The following is a 17888-nucleotide window of genomic DNA, read 5'->3' as shown; positions in this document are numbered from 1 at the left end:
CAGCTCTCTTGCCAGGGGGAGTCTCAGGGAGGCAGTCACAGCCCCTGTCTGGATCGCATGGAAGGAGCGAGCTTGGCTCTGGGTTCAAATCCTAGCCCTGCCACCCACAGACTGAGTGGCCTCTGGCCAGCCATTTGGCCCCTGAGCCTCGGTGTCGCCTCCAACACTGGGCACATAGTAGGTTCTCGGTGTTTGTCCCTCCCTCCGCCCACTTCCTCTGCTGATGTGTGGAGGTGGGTAATGACTGGGGGTGTGATTTCTCTCCGGGATATTTTCACTTTAATAGGAGACTTTAATGCCTCTGAACCCCAAAGGAACGATGTTTCCCTTTAATGGTGACATTTCAGGTGTGGTGGCAGCGGTGGGAGATGCCGGGGTGGGGGCTTGCCGGGTTCCTGTGTTGTGTGCAGCCTCATTCTCTGGCCCTTCTCCACCCGCTTCCCCAAGGCTCCCTCTGCTCTGTTCACAGGCAGATCAGCGTCTCGTTAATTTGACTGAGGGATTTGTTCCGAGCGTACTTGCCCATCAGCTTGGTGAAAGCCCAGCCTGGGAATTGGCAGACATTCTGATGCAGCCGGGGCCAGCCTGACCTCTGCTCTTCTAGGAAGTGAGGGGTCACCAGGCAGAGAATGATTAACAGGCACACAGCAGGAGTGATTAACCTTGGGGAGGGAACCTGGGGGTACGGTCCTTGGGAAGACTTTCTGGGGATGGGTCTTATCTGGTCATTAATGCAGACCCTCAGGACCTACCTGTGCTCCCGCCCTGACTCATTGTGAACCCTCATCCACTCAGTCCTACCAGAAGTGGCCATGAGCCCCGGGTGCCTGCCATGGTGTGGCCATGTTTTCATGGGCAGACGAGGGGAACAGAAGGATAGAGAGATCCAGGACTGGTGCTCTGGAGGAGCCCTGGGCCTGGGGATGGGGATGGACTCAGCAGAATTTGAAGGCAGGGAGGGTTTGGAGAAGTCCCTGGAGAGTAGAGTCTAAGGGAGTGGCCACGTGGGCTTTGGCTGGAGGCCTGGGCTCTAGTCCAGGTTCTGCATTTGGCTTCCTATGTGACCTTGGGTAAACTGCTCTCTCTGGGCCTCAGTTTTCGAGTCTGTGCAATGGGAGTTTTGGTCTGGACCAGCTAATCTCTTCATCCTCTGTCCACGATTCTAGGAAAGCTTAGGGAAAGGGCTGAGCCTGAGGGTGGCGGAAGAGGGTGGTCCCAGAGCACAAGGAGCTGGAGAGGGGTAGGAGGCAGATGTACGTGCTGCCATCCGCTGCGGCCAGCACATTCATTAAGCATCTCTATGATGGATACCCACCCCGCCCCCGCCCCTGCCCAGTTCACCTGGCGAATGGGTCTCGGGATTTGTTTCTTACCGAATGGTGTCATCCGTCAAGCCAGCGAGCACAGTGTCTTGCCTGAGTCTCCTGCAGGGCAGGGTGCCTTGTTATCCTCCAGGCAGTGTTCGCCTCCCCACCAGACATGCTTCTACACCTGACTGCCCTTTACCCATGGCATGGGGGCAATTCTACCCTCTAGATCTGCTTTAGTCTTCATCTAGATTGCAGGTTCAAGGTGCTCTAGAGGGTGCTGGACAATCAGGGCTGGCTTCTTGGAGGAGGTAGCAGTACTGGTTCTGGATCTGAAAAAATAGCTGGGCAGGAATTGGACAGGTGGAGAGAAGAGTAGGTGCTTTCAGCCTTGGGGTTGGGGGAGGGATGGGAGACCATGGAACGAAGTGGAGGAGATCCCTCATTCATACCCATGTTCCTTACAGAGGGCCCCCAGGCAGTGCTATTGACTAACTGATTGATTCTGTTCCCAGTTCTTATAATCTCCTGCTCTTTCAGGCTCAGGTACTCTACATCCTTCCCAGGTGGCCCAGGAACTATTAGGTGACCCTATGTTGGCCTCATTCACATAGTATCCCCACGTTCATCCCTGCTAGAGGCATGTGGTGCATGTGGTGTATGGCAAGTTCTGCCCTCAACCAGCTAAGTGACTTGGGACAAGCCACTTCATCTTTTTGAGCCTTAATCCTCCTTAGTTATGAGAGAAATTGTCAGGTTTCACTGCAGAGAGGGCATTTGAGATGGGCTCCAGAGCGTGAATAGGAGTTCAGTGGGCAGAGACAGGTTGGGATGGCAATAATTCTAGATTATGGTGGAATGCCTGGAACAGTGCTAAAGACCTCTGTTGGGAACAGCTTCTTGACCATGATGCAGTGGTTAAGGGTGCAGTCTCTGGAGCCAGGCTGTCCCCGCTGTCACTCCTGGCTACCGCACTTACTAGCTGTGTGACCTTGGGAGAGGCACTAAACCTCTCAGTGTTTTGGTTTCCTCCAAGAAAAGGGGGATAATGATAGTACCTACCTCATAGTGTTGTTGTACTGATTAAGTGAGTTTATACATGTCAAGTTGTAGAACAAATCTGAGTATGTAGTAACTGTTTAATAAAAGTTAGCTGCTATTGTTATTCTTACTGAGGCTCAGAGAGACTAGGGGACTTGCCCATGGACACAGCTTGTGGTGAAGGTTTAGGATTCAGGCCAATGCCTGTTTAATTCTAAGCCTCTGCTCTTTCTTCTACTCTGGGCTTTCCCGGTGTCTGACAGATGGGTCCAATGTACAGCCAGTGTCAAGGCCTCCCTGGAGGTGTTGGACCAGGCCTGCCTACAATGTCTTCTCTTCCCTTCCGAGGACCTTGCCTGTCTTACACTGAGGACCCTCAAGGCTTGGCATATAATAGGTGCTCAGGAAATACTTGTTGATTGTCTGGCTGCATAAATGAAAGTGGGGTGGGCTCCCCACCTGCTCCTGGAGCTTGCGGTGCTCACTGCATGAGCTCCTCAGACGCCACCTTTCCTGCCTGGTTGGGAGGTAACAGCCCCGCTCCCCCCAGGCTCACGGCAGCATCCCCTCCGGCCTTTGCGATGCCCACCCAGCTCCCTGCCTTGCTGCTGCCCTCCCCCCGAGCGGTGGCCTAGGGGCTTTTTCTTCTACTCTGCCCCCCACCTCCAGTCACTGCAAGTCTTCAGCCTCTCTCCTGCCTCCCCCTCTGTCCTCCCCACTTGCTCGTTAAGAAGAGAATAACTCCTGAACTTGATGTCTTTGCCTCTGCTTTTATATCGAACTATAATTTGACTGTCTAAAGGTTCTTCAAGGAGAGAGAAAAGAAAATTACCCCCAACTCTCTGCCCAGAGTAGACCATCTTCAGAAGGAATGGAGCAGACCCTGCCCACCCTCCTTTGGCCGGGGCTCCTTTAGGAAGGGCACAGGGCACAGGCCTGAGGCTAGGAAGCCTCGGCTCTGACCCCCACCCCCGATAATCTGTGCCCTTTCAGCCCCTCAACTCCGCTTTGGGTATCGGGGTCATGCTCCCCCTTTCACGAGAAGGTGTGGGCCCTGGTGCTCTCTTTCCCCTCCCCTGGTCCCTGGGCTCCCCGCAGGCCCACTCTCATTACGCTATGGGCCGTAGCGAAGGTGATGGTCGTGATGGACGTGACTGACAAGGGAAGGAGCCCAGAGAGGAGAAGGGGTTGCCCAAATCCCCTAGTGAGACCCCTCCTGGCAGGGGAGGCTGGCGGGCAGTTGGGGAGGACGGAGGGGACAGCCAGGTCAGCAGGGAGGGGAGGCAGCTGGGTGTTCTCTCCACGCACTGAGGGGTCTTTCTTCCATCTCCCACTGTGCCCCACGCTTTCTCATGAGTGTTGTGAGGGGCTGTGGAAACAAGCTGGTGGCGAGGGCCAACCCCCATTTTGTCTGGGACCGTGGGATCTAAATGGTCATATGCTGGTCCACACTCAGCCCCTGCGATTTCCTCCACCTGTAGCTGCTTTCTGCTCACCTGCTGGGTTTTTTTAATAAATTTATTTATTTTGGGCTTCCCTGGTGGCGCAGTGGTTGAGAATCTGCCTGCCAATTCAGGGGACACGGGTTCGAGCCCTGGTCTGGGAAGATCCCACATGCTGCAGAGCAACTGGGCCCGTGAGCCACAGCTACTGAGCCTGCGCGTCTGGAGCCTGTGCTCCGCAACAAGAGAGGCCACGACAGTGAGAGGCCTGTGCACCGCGACGAAGAGTGGCCCCCGTTCGCCGCAACTAGAGAAAGCCCGCACGCAGCAACGAAGACCCAACACAGCCAAAAATAAAATAAAATAAAATAAATAAATTTAAAAAAAATTATTTATTTTATTTATTTTATTTTTGGCTGTGTTGGGTCTTCGTTGCTGCGTGCGGGCTTTCTCTAGTTGCGGCGAACGGGGGCCACTCTTTGTTGCGGTGTGTGAGCTTCTCATTGTGGTGGCTTCTCTTGTTGCAGAGCACGAGCTCTAGGCGTGCGGGCTTCAGTAGCTGTGGCACTTGAGCTCAGTAGTTGTGGCTCACGGGCTCTAGCGCGCAGGCCAAGTAGTTGTGGCACACGGGCTTCAGTAGCTGTGGCACTTGAGCTCAGTAGTTGTGGCTCGCGGGCTCTAGCGCGCAGGCTCAGTAGTTGTGGTGCGCGGGCTTAGCTGCTCCACGGCATGTGGGATCTTCCCTGACCAGGGCTCGAACCCGTGTGCCCTGCATTGGCAGGTGGACTCTTAACCACTGCACCACCAGGGAAGCCCCTCACCTGCTGTTTTGACAGCACCCTTTCCTCCTGACTCTGCCAGAGGTGAAACCGCCTGTGTGTCCCACTCTCCTTGGAGCAGCTTGTCACCCTCTGCAGTTTGGTTCCCCTGGTTGCCTCGTGACCTCAGCTCTCTGATGGGCTGGATAAAAGTTATGATTTTGCCCATCATCTGGTTTTTCTCTCATTGTTGGGCTGGGAGCAGGATTCTCTGTGTCTTCTACTCAGCCTCGGTTTTCCCCTCTGTAAGGGGGATGCTCACAGCCCCCTCACAGGGCTGCTGGGAGGGTAGGTAAGCTGCTATGTCAGCCACCCAGATGGTGGTTCTGCAAGACCCCGTCTGCTGTGACTCTGCTTCCCAAAGGCTGCGGGTACAGTGACAGGAAGGGACAGCTCTGGCTGGGCTGGCCGGAAGGCCGTGGTCAGGGGACCAGCCTAGGCCTTCTTACCCCTCAGAGGCTTAGGAAAGAATGTTCAGCTCCACACATGCCCAGTGGCAGTTTTTCTGGCCTGGCCTGAGCTGGGCTTGGGGGACTCAGCCAGGTCAGCCGGCTCCCCTGGAGTGGCCCCTCTGTCCAGCCTTGCATTTGCCAGTAACTGGCTGAAGGCCCTACTCCTCTGCTTGGCTCAGCCCATGTAGCTACTGGGCACAGAGGTTGATGCCCAATATTTCCATCCGCCTGACATCCAGGCTGTGCCCACTGAGTATGGCCCAAGCCGCTCTCTGCCCCTCCCCCCCACCAGACTCTCTCCCCCTCTGTCTGAACTCTGATTTCCTCTATGGTTCAGCTGAGGTCTTCGGAAGCCTTGTGTTTGGACCTTCTGGGTGAGGTTTCCCTGGTCTGTGTGGGACCAGGGCTTCAGCCCCAGCAGCGGGGCTGGGCTGGTTACACTGAGCTTCCTGTACCTCCAACCGGCCTGAGACCCGCAGAGCCCGCAGCCCCATGGGGCCGTGTTGGAGAAGCTGAGGCGGGAAGCCACTTGCCTGCAGAACCACAAGGGCAGGCTGGGCCTTTCCGTTTCTTCCTGGCGGTGGTGGGCCCTGGGGAGAGAGGCTGGCCACACTGCAGTCTGTGGGGGCCGTGGCCTGCCCCTCTGGGGTGGCCAGGCTTGGTTTCCGGGGCCGCCTGGGGGATGCTGGAGGGGTAGTCAGGGGCCTTCCTGGGCAAGAACCCTTAGCCTCTGCTGTGTCCTTGACCCAAGGGGGCTGGGACCTCAGGGCCATAAGTGGGGGACAGAAAGCCTGAGACTGGCTAGGGGTTTCCCAGAACAGCCTCTCAGGGCAATGTGGTGGTAGGCGGGGAAGGGGTTGGTTTCTTCAAGGTTCTGGCTTGAGTGGGCTGACCCATGCTCCCAGGAGCCCAGCCAGGCCAGAAACCCTGGGTGTGGGCAGAGAAGCAAATCTGGCGGAGGTCCTTCTGGGGCCTTGCCCAGGATGACTCCTGTCTGGAGTGCCTTTCTTAGCCCAGCAAACATCTTAGAGAACCACTTCGGGTACCTCTTGCCTCCCTAGCTCAGGTTTGGGCTCTCCGGGCTCCCATCCTCCTTCCATGGGCCGCATGGTGTGGTAGCTGCCTGAGTACTAGTCCGTGAGCTCTTCTAGTGGGGGTCGAGGGTGCTGGAAATGGGTGCTGGTGGGCAGTGACTGCTTAAGGACCTTTGGACAGCATCCTGCCTGCCGGTTGCCTGGCTGCACAGCCTAGTGGAAGCAGCCTCTCTCTGAGCCTCAGTTTCCCCCTCTCCAACTTGACTTCTTAAGCACTGCAGCTTAGAGATCAGCCTAGGCAGGCCTCAAGTCTTTGAGTGCCCACATCCTCGGGCCTTCCCTGAGCTGCTCTGTCTCTGCTGCCCTGGATCCCCTCCACCTTTTTTTTTTTTTTTTTAATTTTTGAAAAAATATTTATTTATTTAGGTTGCATTGGGTCTTAGTTTCAGGCACACAGGATCTTCATTGATGCATGCAGGATCTTTTCGTTGTGGCACGTGGGCTCTTCGTTGTGGCACTCAGGCTTCACTCTAGCTGTGGCGCACGGGTCTCTTCTCTCTAGCCGTGGCGTGCGGGTTTTCTCTTCTCTAGTTGTGGCACATGGGCTCCAGAGTGCGTGGGCTGTGTAGATTGCGGCATGCGGGCTCTCTAGATGAGGCGCGGGAGCTTAGTAGTTGTGGCACGTGGGCCTAGTTGCCCTGCGGCATGTGGGATATTAGTTCCCCCGCCAGGGCTCGAACTCTCGTCCCCTGCATTGGAAGGCGGATTCTTTACCACTGGACCACCAGGAAAGCCCCTTTTTTTTTTTTTTTTTAACGTGGACCATTTTTAAAGTCTTTATTGAATTTGTTACAATATTGTTTCTGTTTAATGTTTTGGTTTTTTGGCCTGAGGCATGTGGGATCTTAGCTCGCATTGAACCCACACCCCCTGCATTGGAAGGTGAAGTCTTAACCACTGGACCGCCTGGGAAGTCCCACCCACCCACCTTTTTTTTTTTTTTCATTTTATTTTTTAAACTTTTTATTTTATATTGGAGTATAGCAGATTAACAATGTTGTGATAGTTTCAGGTGCACAGCAAAGCAACACAGCCATACATATACATGTATCCATTCTCCCCCAAACTCCCCTCCCATCCAGGCTGCCACATAACATTGAGCAGAGTTCCCTGTGCCATACAGTAGGTCCTTGTTGGTTACTGGATCCCCCGCCCACCCCCCTTATATTGTCCAAATCCTTCTTTATTCAGAGCCCTGACCTACCTCTTCAGGAAGCTCTCTCTGATGCCTTCGGCCGTCCCTGATCTGAGTCAGAACCTGATGGCGTCCCCAGTTGCTCCCTTCTACTTGGCACACATTCCTGGCTCTGTGCGGGGCTCCGGCTACACAGAGACTGCTCAGCATTGCCTGTAACATCCAGCAGGAGGCTGGGGTGGGGAGGAGCACTGGTGTAGGAGCCCAGAGGGAGCAGAAATTCCTGCCCTGGGGCCGATGAGGCAACACTTGAGCTGCACCTTGAAGGGGGAGGCTAGAGATGAGGGGGTCTTGGGGTCAGAGACCAGGCTAGGAAGGGCCTTGAATGCCAGGCAGGGAATCATGGGATCTGGCCTCCCTTTGCAGGTGGAGAGCCCTGGGGAAGAACTCCTCCCCCCACCCCCATTGGGTGGCATCCTCCTGAGAGCAGACCCTCCCTGTAATGCCTGGAGCCCTCCACCCACACCCTCTGCCCTATGATCTTCTACTTGTCCTGTAGATTTCTGCTCTAAGGACACTTCCTCAGGCAAGCCTTCCCTGACCGCTGTCCCTGCTCTCAGAGCCCCCTCAGCCCAGTGTGGAGTGGGCTTCCCCCCTGACCCCCAACCAGTGTGACCATTGATTGCTCACCAGGCTTTCAGGCCACTGAGGGCAGGAATCAGAAGGCACTGGTTGTCCCCTGCATCCCCAGCTCCCAGCCCAATGCTTGGCACAGAGTAGGTGCTCAATAAATGTTGATTGATTATGTGGATGTATGTAGGGGCACAGAGCCATGAATCCCAGGCTGGACGGTGGGGGCTGATTGGGGAGGGGGAGGCATGGACCTCCAGTGAGGTGGGGCAAAACCTGGGTCCCAGTTGGAGCTGTGCTTCCTTTGTGTGTCATTAGGCGGCTCTTTAAAGAGCCGTTTGCTGGAACAAAAGCCATCTCTGGCAGCCCCTCAGTGGGCAGGCCGGGCCTCGCTGTCTCCCTTTGGAAATGCTTTGAGAACAGGTGGACTGAGCCAACTTGTCAACCCCAGGCTGGCTGGTGACTATGGGGAGTGGGGGGCAGCCACAGGGGCGGGACAGTGGGAGGCAGGGCGATTGGCGGATCCAGCCCTGACCTCAATGAAATTATTTTTAAAACCTGCAAGAGAAAGGGGATATTTTTAACCTTTGTTCCATCAAGGCATCCCAAGGGAAAAAGAAGGGGGAAGGAGGCAGATAGAGAATTGGGAGAGGGGCATGAGCAGAGGCATGAGCAGAGGTGGGGGCTTCCAGGGGAGGATGTGTAGCCCCAGAGAGCCCTGAGGACAAGCTTTTTTGTCCCTAGCCCTTTTAAATTTTTTAAAAGCTCCAAACAGCGAGAGGGACAGTGGAGTTCATTATATCGAGTTATCTCCTCCGTTTCAGGCAAAGATCAATCTTCCGAGTCTTGCAGCTCCAAGGGGGAAGGGAAGAGAAGGAAAATGGGAGGCGAAGGAAAAAGCTCCCTGGACCAATTTCCGCTGGCTAACACGATTACTTGGCTGCCAGGCAGCAGTGCCAGCTGTTGGCAGGCATCCTGGCCCCCTGCCAGTCATGCTCAGTTGCCGGCTGCCCCCCAAGGCTCCCTCCTGAATGGGACAGGTTGGCAGGTGTGAGAGCCCCAGGTTCCCCCTGGGGCAGGGCTGCTGGGCTTGGCATCCCAGGGAGGCCTCAGGCCCCACTGCTCTTGAGTATGCATCCGCCACTCCAGCTGGCCTTGTCCCAGCTTTGTGCCCACCTCCCTGCCTTTGCTCAGAGGGTCCTGCCCTGCTGGGTGTGCCTTCCGGCTCCTTCCCACTTCATATGGCAGCAGACTGTGTAGAAAATAGAACCACAGGCTTTGGAGCCAGATAGAGCTGCCTCTGCCTCTTCATTCTTTCATTCATTTATTCGTTCATTCATTCAACAAATATTTACTGAGTGTCTGCTATGTGCTGAGTACTGCACCTAGTGAGAGGTGGATATAGAGCTGAACAAGATGGACACGGTCCCTCCCTGCCTTACTGGGTTTGTATTATGATGAGGAGATCCATGAGAAACAAGGACTAAATCAGCAAGATAATGTCAGGTAGGGATAAAGTCTATGAAAGATGGGAGAGATTGGGGTGCATGGGGATGACCAGGGAAGATAAAGGAGGTCCCACTTGACCAGGGTGATAGGGAGGTCTGGGGAAAGAGCATTCTGGGCAGCAGGAGCAGCAATGACAGAGTCCTCAAAACTGGCCAGTGTGGGAGGGGGCCAGATTGTGGTCGAAGGTGAGTTCTGAGCAGTGGGTAGGCTTTGAGGCGTCTAGACTTGATTCTCTCTGCCGTGGAAACCCCTTGCTATGGCTGGAGAGTGACAGGATTCCGTTTGTACCCTCCTGTGGCTGCCCTGATAGTTTGGGGCCAGGGTGGGATCAGGGAGCCTAGAGAGGCAGGAGGCTGCTGCAGTTATCCAGGGCTGACAGGGGCGGGAGCAGATGAGCCGGGGAAGCGGGCAGGTTCTGGATGTGTTTTCGGGGTTGAACTGACACGGTGTGTTGATGGCTTGGGTGTGGGGTGAGAAAGAGAGGAGTCAAGGCTGAGGGAGATATAATTTGGGGGATAAAAATTAAGAGTTCTCTTTTGGACAGGTCTGTTAGATGAGCAAGTGGAGATGACAAATAGGACTGTGGATACACGCAGCTGGTGCTCAGGAGAGGGCTGGGGCTGCAGAGAGATCTGGGGGCGTGGCTGGGATTTAAAGCTACACGTCCGACCCAACAGGGAACGCGTAGGTAGGAGAGAGCAGAGAGCCCCAGCCAGCCCTGTGGCCTCGGATGTTTGGAGGCGGGTGGGGTAAGAAGGGAGGAAAGCCTGGGAGCACAACCAGGAGAGGCTGAATCGTGGGAGCCCAGAGATAAAGTGTTTCCCGATGGAGGAAGCAGTCAGCTGTGTCAGAGAGTGACCACTGGGTTTGGCAAAAATGAGGTTTCTGGGAACCTTGATAAAGAGCAGTTTTGTGGGGTGATGGGGATGGAAACACAATTGGAGAGGGAGTGAGGGAGAGCCAGAGGTGAGGGAGTGGAGACTGAGACACTTAGTAGAGAGAGCTCTTGAGTTTTGCTATAAAAGGGAGCAGAAAGATGGAAGGGCACATGGACTGAGGAATCTCCTTCCCTCTCTCCCTTTGTCTTTTCATCCCTCCTTCTCTTCTTCCCTTTCTTCCTTCATAATATTGAGGCAAATTGATATGCTGTTTACCAGCTGTGTGACCTTGGGCAAGTAACTTAACCTCTCTGAGCCTCAGTTCCACATCTGCAAAATAGAGATGACAACCCAGATGTTACTGGATCTGGCACCTAGTAGGTACTCAGTAAATGGGAATTGTTCTTAAGTAGGCATTCACCTGAGGAAATGGTCAGCTTGGCATTGGCACAGGCATTTTTGGAGGACAACTTGGCAGTGAGTATCAAAATTTAAAATGTGTATACCTTTTGACCTGCTTTTTAGAAATACATGTGTACAAAGAGGCAGGCTTTTTTTCCAGCAATGTTTGAAATAAGAAACTGGAACCCCCTAAGCACTCATCCTGGGAGGTCTGATTACATAGGTGAGGGTATGTTCACCACGTGGAGTTCCTCCATGTAGCACTGAGCATAGTGGGGCTCTGTTTGGAGCACAGACACTGGCGCTTCATGGGCTCAGCCACTCCCTAGGCTGGGCGTTCTTGGGCAGGTTACTCTGCACTTTGGTTTTCTCATCTACAAATTAGGCTAACAGCAGCACCCGTCTTGGGGGGGTCGTTATGAGAATTAAATGGGTTAATACATACAGTGCTCAACCCAGTATCTGGCACATAGTAGGTGCTCAGTGAGTACAAGCAGTGATTATTGTTATCTTTATGTACAGACAGGGAAAGATCTCCAGAATCTATTAAGTGAGGAACGCGATTATACACCAGCATAGAGACCATACTCTCTGGCGCGTAACTGCAGGTTTGTTCTCTGTGTAAACACTTGTGCGCCTCTCTGCATGTCTGTGCAAATGCATAGTGAAAGTTTCACACCAGCCGGGCAGTCAGGACCTCTGGAGACGTGGTTGGGAGTGAGAGCGTGTTTACCCTACAAATATCTGTATTTGAAGCTCTTAACAAGAGAATGCTTTCATGTATAGGCACACCTCGGAGATATTGTGGGTTTGGTTCCAGACCACCACAATAAAGTGAATATTGCAATAAAGTAAGTCACGTGAAGTTTTTGGTCTCCCAGTGTATATAAAAGTTATGTTTATACTATACTGTAGTCTATTAAGTAATAGCATTATGTCTGAAAAAACAAAGTACATACTTTAATTAAAAAATACTTTATTGCTAAAAAAATGCTAACTATCATCTGAGCCTTCAGTGAGTCATAATCTTTTTGTTGGTGGAGGGTTTCAAATATTACAAGAATTACCAAAATGTGACACAGAGACATGAAGTGAGCAAATGCTGTTGGAAAAATGGTGCTGACAGACTTACTCGATGAAGGGTTGCCACAAACCTTTAATTTGTAAAAACCACAATATCTGTGAAGTGCAATAAAACAAGGTACGACTGTATTACTTGTATAGTAATAAGACTACAATATGTAAAAATAGTAAATTTAGTCTCTACCTCCTCCAGGAAGCCTTCCATGACTGCGCTAGCCCATAGCCCACACCTATCGGATCTATTCAATATAAGCTGACCTGCTGTGGCTGCTTTGAATCAGCCGTGTGTGCACATGAGTGTGGTCTCCTCAGTCAGCCTATGAACTCCCTGAGGGTGTGGACTATGCACCTTGCAGGCCAGACACATCTGGACTAGCAGTTCCCAAAGTGTGATCCCCAAATGGCAGCAGCAGCGTCACCTGGGAGCTTCTTGGAAATGCTGATTCTCAGGCCCCACCCTGGACCTGCTGAATCAGAAACTCTGGGGGTGGGGTCCAGCATGCCATGTTTTCATAAGACCTCCAGGTAACTCTGATGCACTGACTGGTATTGTTGGGGAAATCAAGGCACAGTGAGGGGAAGGGCCGGCCCAGGGTCATGGGGCGAGCCAGTGACAAAGCTGAGATGACCAGGTCAAGGTCCCAGTTAGAGATGAAGGAGAGGGCCTGGGTGCTCCCTGTGGCCACCACATCTGACCTCAGGAGGGAGAATTTGAGGTTTAGTCCTGTGTGTCCGGGGGCCAGAGAACCCACAGGTATGGGTAGGTGGAGACAGCTGCTCTCTGTTTATGGACACTCGGGCCTGCCACAGGGAGCAGCCCTCCCCCCAGCTCCATCCCTCCTGAGGCCCCTCCCCAGCCAGCTGCAGCCAGGCACTTGCTTTACAGAAAGTGCATTCTTGACTCCCTGGAGTGAGTCTGGCATCCTTTGGCTGCCCAGTCTCCTGCTCCCTCTGTCCCGGGCCCTGGGCAGAGGTTTGGTGGGGTTGATTGCCGGATGGGTCCTGTGGGTGAGGAGTCTGCTGGTCTCCATCTGACTGCGGTCTCACCCCTTCTCTGCTGTCTCTCTGCAGGTGTCCCTCTGAAGAGCCCCTGAGCCCGCTCACGTTAACCCCCCCGAGAGGTAAGCAGCAGGGGCTGTCTGGGTTGGTGGATGAGGCTGGACCCTAGGGTGTGTGTGTGCAGGGCAGGTTCCAGGGGCCTTGTCTCCCTCTGCTCGGCCCTCTCTGCCACCATTTCTCCTCTTCCATCTCCTGGAGCCCACCTTTGCCTTCCTCCAGCCATGCTCCTGGGGGTCCTGTTGAGTTGCAGGGTGAAAAAAAGGGTTTGGGAATCAGCTTTGGGGAAGAAAAGAGGAGGATGGCTCCTTGGTCTGAGGGGTCAGGGTAATGGGCGCTGTTGGGGTTTGGGGGCTGCTGGCAGAGGCACCAGCCAGGAGTGAGACCCTGGAGGGACCCTGGAGGCCCCTCACTGAGCAGGGGGCAGAGCTGTGGGCCACTCAGGGGGGTGGGCCTGCCTGTGGGGGGCAGGCCAGGGCCTAAGTTAGGCTGTAGGTGCTCTAGGTGGTCGAGCTCAGGCTTTGGGGGCCTGGCCGTGCTCTGCAATGAATGAGCATTTTGGGAACACGATTCCTGGGTCTGGGGAACACTGTTTGATGAGGGGCTGCACCGGCAGGCCCCAGCAGGTCTCGGGGCAGACGCTCTCTCTCCCCCCAGCTTCCTGTGTCTCCTCGGACTTCAGTTCCAAGGAGGCTTTGCTGAGTGGATGATTTCTAAGAGGGCTCTGGCTTTAATTTGGCGTCAGGGGGCCCAAGTGTGTCTGCCGAGTCAGCCTCGCCTCCACACACAGTAGGCAGCAGAGGGGTGTGAAGTAGGGGAGGTGGCACCATTCCCCCCCAAGCCTTTCACAGCAATAGCAGCAGCCAGTGGGGAGCAGTGGGGGACTTGAGGGCGGGCCTCCCTGGTTCTCTACCCTCGTCTGGCAACCTAACCTTGCTACACAGCCCAGGACAGGGTTAACTGAGATAACCAGTTGGAGTTGTGGCTTCACCCTTGTCTGTGCGACCCACTCCTCTGCATTTCCTCATCTCTGAAAGGGGGCTCCTCACAGTGTATCCTTCTGGGCATTATGTTGTATGGAGAAGGACTGGTACAGAGGCTGGCACACAGTTGATGCTCAGTAAATGTTAAAAGACACACCAGTTATTTTGCCTCATGGACTGAGTTCTGTGAACACAGAGCCCAGGGCCAGGCACGGGGTGGGTCTGGTTATTGGGAAGAGTCTGCAGAACTCTGGGGAACAGAGAAGAGCAGCCCATGGCGGCTCAGACACCTCTGCAAAGGCCGGCGCAGGCTTCCTATCATTCTTGTGAGGGAAAACTGTGCCCAGTGGACCCAATCCAGGCAGACTGCCTGGAGGAGGGGTGTTAATTGTTATTAATTTGCCATGGTTGATCACCTCTTTTAAGTCTACAAGAAACATTTTTCACACTTTAATTAGCTCATTAATCTTACCAACAACTCACGAGAGGGAGCAGTTTTTTCCCTTCCTAGAGGTGGAAAGGAACCTAGAGCTGAGGCTGAGAGGTGGGGATGGACCCTGGTGGCCAAGGTAGGATTTGGCTCAGGTTCTCCCTCCAAGTCCCACAGTCTATGTATCACTCTCCAATACTCTGCACCTTTCCTCCCAGTCTGGGGCCTCCCAAGGGGAGAGGCATGGTTGGAGGCCACACCTTTGGCCACCATGTCCCCTGGCCAGGCCCCCAGGAGCTGGGGTCTGCCCTCCAGAGAAGCCGTGGCATGTGGGGTGGGAGCTGGACTCCTGTCTGGACCAGGAGGCCACAATCAGCAGGGCTGCAAGATGAAGCCACTTGGCTGCTCTCTCAGGTTCCCTCTCCGGGGCACATCTATCCTTCCTAGACATGACCCACTTCCCTCTCCTCTGTACACTGACAGCCCCTCTGCTTAGAGTTTGTCCCCGCCCTTAGGAGCTAGCCCACAGTAACTGCCCTTAGCTGCCCTCCCCAGCCAGCCATCCCTTGGGTGGCTGAGTGGGCTCTAGCCCCATTCAGTTGACTAAGAGCAAGCTCCAGGCGCTTGTCCCAGACGTGGGATTCAGTAGCAGGGATGCTACTAAGGGTAGGCTGGGAAGGGCAGGTTCAAATCCACAAGGCTGACCACAGACCTGAAGGGATGTCATCTGGCACACCTGGAACTGGCATCTGATGCATGTTTGATTATTTATGACTGTGGGATGGCCCGAGAAATCTTTGGAATAGAAGAAACCTGTGCTGGATCAGAGCGCGCGCGCGCGCGCGCGCGTGTGTGTGTGTGTGTGTGTGTGTGTGTGTGTGTGTGTGTGTGTGTGTGTGGTACATGGGGAGCCTGGCGGGGAGGCATTATGCAAGTCTGGGAGCCACAGTTACAACAGCATCTGTCCAGGGGCAGAAGGAGGAGCTGCAGGTCCGCAGGTCACAGCAGGGCACGGGCTCTATCAGCAGTCAAGACTGGGCGTGGGTGGTGGCCAGCCTTGGCCAATGCTCTGCCCCACGTGAAGCCACATGTGGGCACCAAGGGGTGTACACTCATCTGAGGGGACCAGAAGTGTGAGGGCCACTCCGGAAGAGGCCTGGGCCCACCCAGAAGAGCCCAGGAGGCCTGGGGAAAGGATCTTGGCTGGATTGGTGGGCTTGCCAGGCACCCACCCTGACTCTATCATCGCTGCCAGAGTTCACTGGCCTTTTTCATGTGGGTCTGAGATGCAGACCCAAGCTGTGACTGCCCTCATTTCTAAAACAGGGGAATGATGGGGCTGGGTGTCAGGCCTATGCCCTAATTGACATCCTATTCTTGGGGGTGTAATTTTCAGCTTTAAGAAGTCAGAGTGTCTCTGCTTCAAATACTGCTCTGTTTCCTTGGTTTTCACCTCAGTCAGCTCAACACAGAAGGGAGACCCCGTGGCCTTCTCCCTTCTCCCCACCAGATCTCTGGTCGTGGGCATTTCTGTGGTGCTGGGGGACGGACTTAGCAGAAAAGTATAGAGTTAAGAGCCCAAGTTCTGAGCCAGACCACCTGGGTTCATACTGTTGTCACCACTTGTGAGCTGTGTGACTTCGAGCAAGTTTCCTAACGTCTCTGTGCTTCAGTCTCCTCTTCTGTAAAATGGGCATAACAGTTGCTTCCTCACAGGGATGTTGGGAAGATTGGATAAGATGATGCATGAGAAGCCTTTAAACATGGCCTGTCACGTGGTGAGGACCCCGTCAGTGGAGCTATTATTATTGCCAGGATTGGTGGCCGGTTGCTCTTATGGGTGGGGCGGGCAGCAGAGCCAGCTGCAGCTGAAGCCAGTGGTATCTCTGTCCTCCAGCTCCTGTGGCTGTGGTTGGGGCGGCAGCTCTGGCTTCTTTTCTGCTGCCTTCCTCTGGGTATCAATTACTGAAGGCTGCCGGGGGCACTGCTGGGTATGAGGTGGAGGCAGCTTGTCCCTGCTTTGGTGATTGGTGCTTTCAGCCACCAGGGTGGAGATGGGCACAGAGGGGTGAAATCCAAGTTGTGAGGAGATGGGGAGGCTGCTTTAATGGGGCACAGGGGGGCAGCAGTGGTAATGACGGGGCTGGCCTGAAAGGCCTGGCAGGTGGAGGTGGGAGACAGGAAGGAGAGAGGGGAAGGAGAAAGACCTGGCACATGCCACCTGCCAGGCACCTGGCACAGTTTTCACACACGTAGCATTGTTCATTCCTCATACAGGAGAGGGATGTCGCTAGCCCTGTTGCCATACGAAAAACAGAGGCCCGTGTGGGGAAGGTGAGTTGACCCAAGTCAGAGAAGAGGCAGGGGTGGGATTGAACCCACCTGTGTCCTCTGCCCTGGGGGGCGTGCAGGGCACCAGGAACGGGTGGAGCTGTAGTGCTAGGCTCTGGCTGTCCCGGGCAGTGCTCATGCGTGGTCCTGGATGCGCATGTGTGACAGCACATCCTCCTTGCTCCCCGACTTCGACTGGACACTTCTGGGAAACTGGGGCAGTGGGGCGGCTCCCTGACACCTCCTACGGTATTGGCACCTGGGGGCGGCTTTCCACATCGGAGCCTGGTGCCTGGGCCCAGCCTGTTCTCCTGCACAAGTCTCCTATGACTCTGTCCAGCCCCCCACCCAGCCTACCTGCCAAGAGGGGGGTGCCGAAGGTGGGCTGGAAGGTGCCCCGGGATAATAAAAATGATCAGTGGCTAAGATGTTGTATGCCAAGCGTGGGTTAGTGATAATTTTATTATGCCTATTCTGCTGCTGCGGAAATTGAGGCCGGAGTGGGTGTAGTGACTATACAGTTGTGGGGCAGGGTTCTGACCTGGGTGGTGGGGCCCAGCTCTGATTTTGCTCAGTGGGCAGTCCCAGGAGAGCCCCGCAAGGCCTAAGGAGTCAGGATCCTGCCCCAGCCCTGCTGCAGGCCAGGCCTCAGGGGGGCGTGTGATACAAATCACCTCAACTGAACCTGCCGGCAGCTTCTTACCGTTCTTATATTACAGATGTGGAAGCTGAGCTGTGAAGAGAAGATGAGGTCTGCAAGGCCACATAGCTGGAAAGGAGTACACGGGGTGCTGTTCCCATTAGCTCTGTCTGATCCCCTAGAGCTGCCCCTGGAGGTCCCTCCCTGGAGGCTGAAAGGAAGGGGCAGGAGTGAGGTGGTGAGGGCCTCAGAAAGCCCTTTTCCTGCTGCAGCCATCACTCGGGCCCCACCCCTCAGCGAGGCTTTGGTCTCTGGCCTGGCTGGGAACAGGGAAGACTCTGTGGGCCAGGACTCAGGCAGGCCCCAGTGCAGCCCATCTGCCCTGGGCTCGTGGGGATGTGGCGTGGCCGTGATGAATGGGCTCCTGGAAGGCTGAGCATTAATCATATTGCCGGGCGGCGGAAGAGGCAGCTGCCTGAAATGCCTGCTCTGGGACAGCATCTATCACCACCAGGCCTGGCTGGACCGGGAGGGTGAGGGGGCAGCCAGGGGTGGAGGGGAAGGGGGCCCAGTCTGAGCGAGGAGAAACAGCCTTGACCTGGGGGTCATGTCTGAAGAGGCTCAGTTTGAGGACCCTCCTCATCCACCCCGCCCCCC

At 54.9% G+C, this 17888-nt stretch overlaps 1 long non-coding RNA gene across 1 annotated transcript in view; it reads left to right on the top strand.

Annotated features, from left to right (window-relative positions):
• Positions 1-17478, top strand: part of LOC118888479 — a 60797-nt gene extending 43319 nt beyond the window's left edge. The window contains exons 2-4 of the long non-coding RNA XR_005018303.1: positions 12863-12912; positions 16538-16594; positions 17311-17478. This is a non-coding gene — a long non-coding RNA (uncharacterized LOC118888479). The remainder of the gene's footprint in view (positions 1-12862; positions 12913-16537; positions 16595-17310) is intronic.
• Positions 17479-17888: the final 410 nt, after the last annotated feature.

This window comes from Balaenoptera musculus, chromosome 2 (genome assembly GCF_009873245.2).
Source record: "Balaenoptera musculus isolate JJ_BM4_2016_0621 chromosome 2, mBalMus1.pri.v3, whole genome shotgun sequence".
NCBI classification, from domain to species: Eukaryota; Metazoa; Chordata; class Mammalia; order Artiodactyla; family Balaenopteridae; genus Balaenoptera; species Balaenoptera musculus.
Note: the sequence above shows the minus strand (reverse complement) of the source record. Positions and strands in the feature narration are given on the sequence as shown.